This window comes from Nicotiana tabacum, chromosome 21 (assembly GCF_000715075.1).
Source record: "Nicotiana tabacum cultivar K326 chromosome 21, ASM71507v2, whole genome shotgun sequence".
NCBI lineage: Eukaryota > Viridiplantae > Streptophyta > Magnoliopsida > Solanales > Solanaceae > Nicotiana > Nicotiana tabacum.
Genome location: NC_134100.1, coordinates 88,520,853 through 88,532,132, shown reverse-complemented (window position 1 = coordinate 88,532,132; position 11,280 = coordinate 88,520,853). Strand labels below are relative to the sequence as shown.

The 11,280-nt window shown below is 32.7% G+C and overlaps 1 non-coding gene across 1 annotated transcript; it reads left to right on the top strand.

The window, feature by feature from the left end:
* Window positions 1–2,885: 2,885 nt before the first annotated feature.
* Window positions 2,886–2,959, top strand: TRNAI-UAU (transfer RNA isoleucine (anticodon UAU)). The gene has a single exon. It is a non-coding gene; the product is annotated as a tRNA-Ile (tRNA).
* The last annotated feature ends 8,321 nt before the right edge of the window (window positions 2,960–11,280 follow it).

Genomic DNA, 11,280 nt, shown 5'->3' with positions numbered 1-11,280 from the left:
AATGAGGCTCAAACTTTTAAAGCAGCTATGTCATCTTCTGATTCAGCGTTTTGGAAAGAGGCAGTCAATAGTGAGATTCAATCAATTTTGGATAACCATACATGGGAATTAGTAGATCTTCCTCCGGGAAATAAGCCTTTAGGTTCGAAATGGATCTTTAAACGGAAAGTGAAAGCTGATGGCACTATTGACAAATATAAGGTAAGACTTGTTGTCAAATGTTATACACAAAAGGAAGGCCTTGATTACTTTGACACTTACTCGCCAGTAACGAGGATAAAATCTATTAGGGTGTTAGTGGCACTAGCGGCCGTGTATGGTCTTGAAATCCATCAAATGGATGTTAAAACAACTTTCTTAAATGGAGAATTAGAGGAAGAGATTTACATGAAATAACCTGAGAGTTTTGTGGTTCCTGGTAAAGAAAAGAAAGTGTGCAAACTTGTTAAGTCGCTTTATGGACTTAAACAAGCATTCCTTTATTTTATAGTCATTCCCCATTCATGTGGGGGATTGTTGGGATTTTAAGCTTGTGTAGCTTAAAGAGGGTGAATGAGAAATGGAGGGAGAATGAAATATTTGAGTTTCCCTCCTTGGCAAAGGGATATTGTCCCATATTGGAGGAAGAAAAGGCTTTTAATGGGTATATATATAATTGCTCTTCTTCTAGCTCTTAAAGAGTTAAGAAGAAGGTAAGCCTCGCACCGTCGTCGTCGCTCGCTCGCTCGGCTCGGCTTGGCTAGGCTTCGGCTTCGGCTTCGGTCAAAGATTGATTGATTAATCTTTTTGGATAAAATTTCTTTCAATTATTTAATTAATTAATTAAATAATTAACGAAAAATTCAATCCGGAATAACCCGCGACCCGGTCAGGCCCGTTTTCTTTTCCGGATTATTTTAAATCCGTTTTTCCGCAATATTTCAAACAACCTGTTCCAACAGCCATGGATATTTCTGAAAGGTTGCAAACCTTTTCGGAAACAATGCCAGCAACTCTATAAATATACTTTGAATCCCGGAATCTTTCCTTACGAAATTTTCTGATCTTCTTCTTCTTCTGCACAAAAATTTCAGTGTGTTTTACAGCCTTCAAGTGACTCGCTGTTCACCGGCGTTTTTGATAACAACACCTCGGGTACTTGACAATGTAAAGTGGTATACTATTCCCAACGTTATAGTTTATGGTGTACGTAGCTAATTGTGTATTTATTTAATATAATATATATGATAAACCTGTGGATGGTTTTGATGGTTTGTGACTAGTTATGATGGCCTGACCAAATTGACTAACTCATAGATATATCATCCCTTTCTTTTACATTTTCTTTAATTGTTTCAATTGTACTATTCCATGTAAGCTGTCCATACATAAAGTATTTTGTATTTGTGTAAGGTTCGGAAAAAAATCGCATCCTAAGTTTGATGTAGATAGCTTACCTTAATGCAAGCATTGATGGCTGCTCCAAGGCTCCCCTTCAGAAAATTCGAAGAAAAAAAAAATAAAGAGAAAAAAGTGTTCCGGAGGAGATATTGTGGTTTAGTGATACAATATTATTCTTTTTTATTTCTTACTCTGTATTTGATACCTTCTTTGGAGCTCGACTAATCAAGAATCGCATCGGTAAATTCCATTTTGGAGGGTAAAACACTCCCTACCAAAAATAATTTCATATAAGTCTCAAGCTCGAAACCTCTAATTAAGAATGGTAGAGTATTTGCCGCTCCACCTAACCTTTGGTGATTAATACACTATTTTTATCAAGAGGATTCAAGTTAATCTAGTGATGTTAGAGCACTTTGCTAGTGATTCAATCATTTCCAAGTAAACCCTCTTGATGGATAATTTAAAATATGAAGGAAAAATATGTGGGATTTGGACCATTTTTTCCTTTAGGACATGTGTATGTCCAGATGACATATTTCTAACTATTTATGCGTGTATTAATATTCATCTTGTCTCAATCCACATTATAATTGTCTCAATTATGATAAAGTTCATGACTTAGGTTCAGTTATAATCTTTGACGTGATAGGAGTGTGCCAAGAATATTGGAATCATTTGATATTTCCAAATACAATAAACTTATGATTTATTATGATATGTGAAGACAATAGAATTCAATCAATCTTTGTGGATAATTAGGTGGCTTACATCATTTGGAGAATTACTTAGCAGATTAAGGATTATTTTTAAAGATTTGCTGATTGTAGGGGTAAATTTAGCCCGATAGTAAAACGGTAGGGGTATATTTGGCCCGATAGTATAACGGAGGTTAAATATAGACAATATATGAAAGTAAATGGGTATATTTACCCCTTTTCCGTTTAATATTTCTTCATTTTTGCCCCTTCTACAGAAAATTATTTCTCAGATAATCGTTTCATAAAACAATATTTTTTTCTCCTAATAATAGGAGGGAGGTACAACTTCTCTCATATGCTATCTTAAATTGTTCAATTTCGCCGGCAGTTGCACTTTTGGTTCACTCATATCTTTATTGTTAGCAAATTGTTTCCTTTTTTGCCTTACCACTAATAGATATTCAATGTGAAATATGTGGACTCCATATGTTCAAATTCTTCGAAAAAATAAATCCAAATTTAGCCCTTCACTTTTGAGTATGGATTGAAGATACTCTTAGGTAGTAAACATGTCCATTCTTCTCTCTATTTCCTTGTTCGAATTTTTAAATTACCAATCTAAAAATGCTCACACTTGTATAAAGATTAATTAGAAGTATAGTATGTATATATGCCGAAGCTATGATCATCTACTTACACTCCATTCTTCTAACTTTTGGGTAAAACTAAGTTTACAGAATTACTAAAGTAGAGTCTACACTGATTTATTCTATTTATAAATTCTTTAAGGATATAAGTTGCACAGGTCCCGTAGCTCAGTTGGTTAGAGCGTTGGTCTTATGAGCCGAAGGTCGCGGGTTCGAGCCCCGCCGGGACCACCTTTTTTGGCTTTTGGCTTCATATTTATTCACCTAATCAAAGAAATGAGATATCTAGAATCTACTCATGTATTAAGAATTGATATATAGACCGTAATGCAAACTAAAAACCTTCATTATATCCTTTAGTTGAGTTTTACTCAAACTTGGGATGTGTTTTTATACAAGGAAGAAGGGTCTCTTTCTTTTAATGTTACTCTGTTGGGGATAAAAAGGTAGTAGATGAATTAACATACAATATCCGCCTCGAAATCCAAATGAAAATGCAAGTTAAAGGAGAATGGCCTGATTGATTGCTCTATCGAATTCAGTATTTTGCAACAACATACCCATTTTATTTCTACAGGTGGGTCTGGAAAGAGTAATATGTACGTAGACCTTACTTCTACCTTGTGAAGATAGAGATGTTATTTTTGATAGATCCTCGGTTAAAAAATAAAGAATTTCAAAGCGGGTTTGAAAAAGGAAGCATTTCATAATAGTAGTAAAGAAGTCATGCTGAGAATAATGAAGATAAGATCAGTAATAACAGCAAAATAACAAAGCAATAAGATAATCCAAACAAAGGAAACAATGTATAGTAATAAATTATGTGCTAAGAACCTTAAAATCAAATGCATCTTTTAAATCTCGAATCTACCTCTACCACAAGTAAGAACTTGAAGTTTGACTGGCACGACCTATTTGACTTTGGGCTTCATATTTATTCACCTAAGCAAAGAAGAGCTGGACTACATTAGACATTATTCTATAATGCATTACTATCAGTACCTAGCATTCTTGGTTATGTACCTCATATATGTTTAGCCCATAATGCTATATTGTTTATTTTGGGCGAGGCATCTAAATTGACACCTAAACTTGCACCCAATTTGGAAGTCCGACTCTTCTAGTTTTGTTTTTACCATTTTAACACCATAACTTAGGCGAAATGACTAATAATAAACACTTCTAATTGCTGTTGTGGCTAAAACTGCATACCAATCATATTGAAAAGGCATGTGAATATAATAGTTTTTATATATATATATACTAGTCTTAATTAAGGTACACATATTGCGCATGTATCCTATCTTAATAAGTATAAAACTTTAAAAAAATTATTAATATACTATTAAAACTATGTACACCTAACGTGCTATTATTATTATCATTTTGGAAATATTTTTAGAATTTTGTTTTGAGTTAAAGAAAACAATAATTATGAATATTGAGGTAACTTTTATCTAATAACCCTAAAAATTGATGGGAATAACAGAGTTTACGATGAATATAAAAATACTATTCGAGTAAGAAAGTAGTACAAATATAATATGACAATGTACCATAGTTTATATATATAGTTCAACGATAAAATGGAAGGAATTATGGTTAATTATTTCTTTAAAATCAATTAATTGTATCTAAGATATTAATATTCAGGAACTTAAAATTAATTAAAATTTTAATTATAATTAATTAATATTAAAGTCCTAAATATTTAAATTTCCTACATAGTTCAAATACGAAAAAGGAAAATAAGTATAATAACCAAATTTTTAATTGGTTTCAAAGTTCTAAAATATTAGTCAGACAATAAAAGTTTATAATTTTTCGTTTAATGTAAACTTTACTTTAAAGAGTTTAAAAGTCAGTTAGCATTTTTAATTTTATATAAGTTTTGGTGCATACGTAGCATACCAAGTCTGATAGACAAACTTTGTGGCAAGAAATATATTTTTACTCCTTTTTTTTTTTGTGTGTATAACTCGTGTATATGGAGATTTAATTCCTTTCTGGTTAGTATTACTCGTTCGCATGTTAAACGAATATTAATGTCCTCGTTTGTTTTTTTTTTGGTAAGATTAAGACGTCTGAATCTGAATACACGTCTGAATATCAAGATGTGTATTAAGATTAAGACATCTGAATCTGAATACACATATGAATATTAAGATGTGTATTAAGATCTGAATACTAAATGATTAACACTGTTTGATTTTTTAACATCTGAATGTATAAAATTTACGTTTATTTGAAAATTAATAAACATAAAATTCAAATAAAATACTAATTAATCTAATATTCCATCACTAAAATATATAGCTTTTTAAATATGATAGTTACTGGCGGTGATGGCTAACTGTAGTGCTTGTGAATGCCGACTAAAAGCGGTGGTTGGTGGTAAATTTAGTTGATGGTGGTAGTTTAGGGTAGTAGCTAGTGGTGATTGGTAGTGGTAGCTATTATGATTGAGGATGGTGGTGGTGGGTGGTGATAGTTAATAATGGTGGGTGGTGGTGGTGGTAGTTGTGATTGAGGAATGTGGTGATAGTTTATAATGGTGGGCAGTGCCAGGTATGGTTGTTGATGGTGATGGGGTGGTTAGTTGTGGTAGTTAAGGTGGATGAGTATTGGTTGTCGTTGAGATGATGGTGGTAGTCGACAATGGTGGCTGCTATGATTGAGGATGATGGTGGTGGTAGATGACATGGTGCTAGTTGATAATGGTAGGCATTGACGGTACTTAATAATGAATATGGATGATAGTATCTTAATGAAATTAAGTCTCTGTTATAGATCTTAATGATACAGATCTATTCAGGCCTATTAAGTGGTTGTGAAGTAAAAAAAATAAACACACTTAACAATTAAGATCTGAATAATTAAGATTCAGATTTTAAAAACAAACGCACTTAATGTCTGAGATCTAAATGATTAAGATTCAAACCTCCATTAAGTGCAAACAAATGAGGTTAGTCCACTTGGAGTCCTAAATATTAAGACTCTATGCATAATTTAAATAAGGAAGATTTAGATAAACAAAATTTACTTGATTTTAAAGTCCCTAAATTTATATCTACGCAATATTAAAAGCTCGAAACCCCTTAGCGAAATATCGTTCGCCCTTTTTATATTCAGATTTCTTTTATCGCTAATTTTATCTATATGATGAATTTAGAAAGGAATAAAATTAGATTATCTTTCTAGTTAGTTAATTCAAATCCGAAAAAAAAAGTCAATTCAAATAATTAATTATCTTTTTAAATCACTAATAGAAATAATTTATTTTTTGAGGATTTAAATTATCAATATTAGCCCATAGGCATAAAATAAATATTCAATTATAACTATATATTTATCCGCAAAAATTCTTTTGTCAAATGATAAAAAAAAATTAAACTTTTGTACTTTATGTTTGTCGTAGTGTTAGTAAATGACTTTTGTCCATCACTTTTCATAAATGACTTTTGTCCATCACTTTTCTTTCTCTCTTTCTCTTGCTATTATTAAATATTTTCATAATTATTTTTACTAATTAATGTATAATCTATATTAATATTTATATCTTAGTTAATTATTGATCAAAGAATAAAATTAATAGCCAATGGACCAATCTCACATAGAATACTCATAGCATTTATAGGTTAATTACTGATTTGTTTACATCATAATTGTTCACCTCAAATTTAGCATGATTATACAATTTCTTTTGAGCTAAAAAACGTTCAACTGTATAAAATTCATATATAAGGTAAAACATATAAATATTTGGTGTTATTTAATTATACCTTAATTTTAAAATTCATATAAAATAAAACTTTAATAATTTTGAAATTCAAAATATAAGGACCTCTTGCTTAATTCAAATAAGGAAAGGTATAAAAAGTAATAAATCTTATTTAATTTCAAACTCCTAAATATTAGGTAGAAGAATAATCAAATGACTATTTTGTCTAGTGTAAATTCTATTTTAAAAGGGTAAAAAAAGCGAACGACATTTCGCTAAGAGCCTTAAGGCGAACAACATTTCGTTAAGGGCCTTCGTGCTTTTAATATATATATATATATATATATATATATATATATATCAAAAAGAAAAGAATAAGAAAGAAAAGAAAATGTGATGACCCAAAATATCATCTTTAAAGTTAATAATTAATTCTGTGTTCTAAGACCTCGAAAAGCACTATTTTATTATTTTTCGACTTGCGTGCGCAGTCCGTAAAATTTTCCGGAAAGTTTTTACGTGAAAAATGGATTAAAATGTGAATTAGAGCTTTAAAACTCAATTGAGGTGACCTTTGTCAACATTTTGAGCAAACGGATTCAGATCAGTATTTTGATAGTTTCGGTAGGTCTGTATCGTGATTTGGGACTTGGGCGTATGCCCGAAATCAAATTCCGAGGTCCCTAGCCCGAGATATGGAATTTTCATAAATAAATAAAAGTTTAAGTTCAAATAATGACCAGATGTCGAATTATGTGCAAACGACCCCATAATAGAATTTTGATGATTCCAATAGCTCCGTATGGTGATTTTGGACTTAGGGGTGTGATCGAAATTTTATTTGGAAGTCCATAGTGAAATTAGGCTTGAAATGGCTAAAATAGAAATTTAAAGTTTGGAAGTTTGATCGGAGAGTTGATTTTTTGATATCGGGGTCGGTATCCAGTTCCAAAAATTTTCATAGCTCCGCTATGCCATTTATGACTTGTGTGCAAAATTTGAGATAAATCGGACTTGATTTGATAGGTTTCGACATCGAATGTAGAAGTTGAAAATTCTTAAGTTTCATTGAGCTTGAATTGGGGTTTGATTTGTGATTTTAGCGTTGTTTGATGTGATTTGAGGTTTCAAATAAGTTCGTATGATATTTTAGGATTTGTTGGTGTATTTGGTTGAGGTCCCGAGGGCCTCGGGTGAGTTTCGGTTGGTTAATGGATCAAAAATTGAACTTAAACAGCTGCTGCAAAAAGCTCCTGCAAATTTTCTTCTGCTGAGCAATCGAGCCCAGAAGTTGAGCAAATCGAAGGCCAGAAATCAAGCCCAGAAATCGAGCCGAGGATCGAAGGCAAGGCTTCGAGAGCCTGTCACGACCCAAAAATCCCACCATAGGCGTCGTGATGATACATAGTCTCTAAGATTAGGTAAGCCGGTTTCAATTACATTTTGAAGCCATTTTTTTAAATTAAATAAGTAACCAAAACTAACAGCGGAATAAATATGAATATACAACCTCCCAAGACTGGTAGTACTGAGTCACGAACTCTAACTGAATATATGGAATGATCACGAGGACCGAATATACAATACCGTTTGATTAAAAATTAACAGTACAATGAAATGAAAAGACTTCAAGGGACTGCGACAACTAAGCAGCTCTACCTTGAATCCTTACGAACGCACTTTAACTCTTCTCAACCCTAATAACTCCAATACCTGGCTCTGTACAAAAATGTGCAGAAGTATAGTATGAGTACACCACAGTCGGTACCCAGTAAGTATCAAGACTAACCTCAATGGAGTAGAGACAAGGTACAATCAAGACACTCACTAGTCTAATAGCATGTGCAATATAATATACAAAATAATAGGAAGCAGATAACAATAAGGGCAACATAAAACAACCAGTAATATGCACAACAGACAACAAGAATACCATTAATATCGCTTAATAATTAATAAATACAATTACACACAATAAATCAAATCTTTCAAATAAATGTCTTTCACATATAATTCTTTTAGATAACTCTCTTTCAAGTATAATTTTCTCAAATAATTACCTTTCAAATATAATTCTTTCATATAATATATTCTACATAAAAATCCTTTCAAATAAATATTTTGAATATAATTCTTTCAATTAAAAAGTCACCATGTGACACTTCATTTTATAATTATAAAAATACGGGTCTCAGCCCATTTTCATATTTTTCGTAAACACGGGTCTCAACCCATTCTTCATATTTCCACGGCACCTCGTGCTCATAATTAAATCATCATATTTTTCCGGCACCCTGTGCCCTCATTTCATATCACAACTGTATGGACAATTCACGTGCCAAATATTATTATCATTTAATCACAGCATCCCGTGCCCAAAATTCATATCACAACTGCACGGACAATTCACGTGCCAATATCCTCATTATTTACTCACGGCACCTCGTGCTCACATTTTATTTTATAATCCGCATGACAATAGCCACATGCTCTCAATTTCAATATAAATCAGATTGTCATGAATTTACCAACAATAAAATAAATTACACAAGGTATAAAAATAAACACAAGAATATCACAACATCACATGAAAATCATCAACCCCACAACCCCACATCATCACATATCGTCCCTGACAATAGCCACCCTTATCGCTCCTATTGCCACCCTTATTATTCCTATAGCCACCCTTATCGCTCCGCCCAGACAATATCAATAGCCACCCTTATCGCTCCTATTGCCACCCTTATCGCTCCACCTAGACAATATTCCAACAAACACAACCACAGTGAAATGCCACCCTTATACCCACATAATATCAGCGGTGAAATGCCATCCTTATATCTTCAAAATAATAATTAACACAACACAATAATTTACACGGAAAATTATCACGGTAACATAACAAAATCAATTCATATCACAATTTACCCAATGTCTACAACCAAAATTTCAAAGATACAACCAAGTCAATTAATTTCACAACAAATAGTCGAAGGCTCCACACAATGTGTACAACACCCAAAAACAATCAACAGAGATAGAAATTACTAACATAAAGCAAAGTCTTTATTAACTTCAAATTTTCAATAATTATATAAACATCTATTCTTAAGCTCATTTAATTAATTATTTGCAGAGGGAAAAATCCAAAATGAAATTAAATTCTAATAATTATCAAACCAGCAAATTCACAAAATTCCATAAATAATCAAATAACAATCACATCAACTTGTCATATAACAACAGAGTCAACAACAAGGATTTAGGCACGACAAATGGATGATTAAATATATGTCAACAATTATCCAATTTACTACACAATATGCTCAAGACTTTAACTCAATAAAATTTACACATATAAACCAAGTACGTACTCGTCACCTCGCGTACATAGTTTTCAATTACACAAATTGCACATAAGACTCAATGCCTAAGGGAAAATTCCCCCACTCGAGGTTAAGCAAGACACTTACCTTTTTGAAGTTAGGTCGATATTCCAAAATAGCTTTCTCACGTGAATTGACCTCCGGACGGCTCCAATCTTTCTTGAGCCTTCCTTACATTACTACGAGGTTCCGAAAATCCTAGCAACTTCACAATCTATTTATAAACATAACAAAAGTGAACCATAATTAGGAAGATTTTCATGGTTTCAGCTCATTTGAGCATTTTATCAAACACTAGGTGTGCAAATTTGGTTACAAGGTTCTTCTACAAGATTTCCTTCATTCCACAACCCAATCTTTATTTATTTGATCTCAACAATATTCCCACAAACCTTATTGGTACAAGCATATATACATAATACTCTTACACCCAAGAATCATACTCCCAATCACCAATCTTTTACTCCAAACTCGAAATTGAAGACTAGGGGTTGAATCTTATTTCTTTGATGAAGATCTTGTGATTAGCTTCCTTGATTCTTGAAGATTGGATGTTTAGAATGTTAGGTTCCCTCTTTATCTCTCTAAAATACTCTTACCTCTCTCTAAAACCCTCAGAAAAATACCCCAAAATAAGCCCCAAAACCTATTTATCAAAATGGGGTCGAGTTATGAAAATAAAAAAATTAACCCTCCGAAAGCAAGTCTGCAGTCGTATAATGGACCGCAGAATGGATATGCGGGCCGCAAAATTGATCGCAAAATCGGTGCCCAGAACTGGGCTTTCTGGTCCATTCTGCGACCAGTTTTGCGATCGCATAATTGGTCGCAGAATTGCATTTTTTCAGCCTTTGGTAATTTGGTCATAACTTCTTGTAGGAATGTCCAAATGACGAACGGTTTGAAGAGTTGGAAACTAGACACACAGACCTTTCTTTTGATAGGTAACACACCATATAAATCTTCATATAAAGAGAGGTATGCTCGTTCGAATTTAGGTCTTGTGCGAACTTACTTGAAACATTAGTCTATTATGAAATTTCCAACTTCAAAATTCGATGCCGAAACCTATCGAATCAAAGTCCAATTGACCTCAAATTTTGTAAAAAAGTCATAAGTGACATAACGGACCTATTCAAATTTCCAGAATCGGATTCCGACCTCGTTATAAAAAATTCAACCTTCGATCGAACTTTCCGAAAATCGTTTATTTTCCAACTTTCGCCAAAATGCGTCAAATTGTCCTACAGACTTTCAAATACAAATACGAACATGCGCCTAAGTCCGAAATCACCATACGAAGCTATTGGCATCATCAAAATTCTATTCCGAGGTCGTTTGCTCAAAAGTCAACTCTTTCTATTTAAGCTTCAAAATGAGAATTCCTCTTTCATTTAAATTCTAAATCTTCCGAAAATCAAACTTGACCACACCCACGGGTC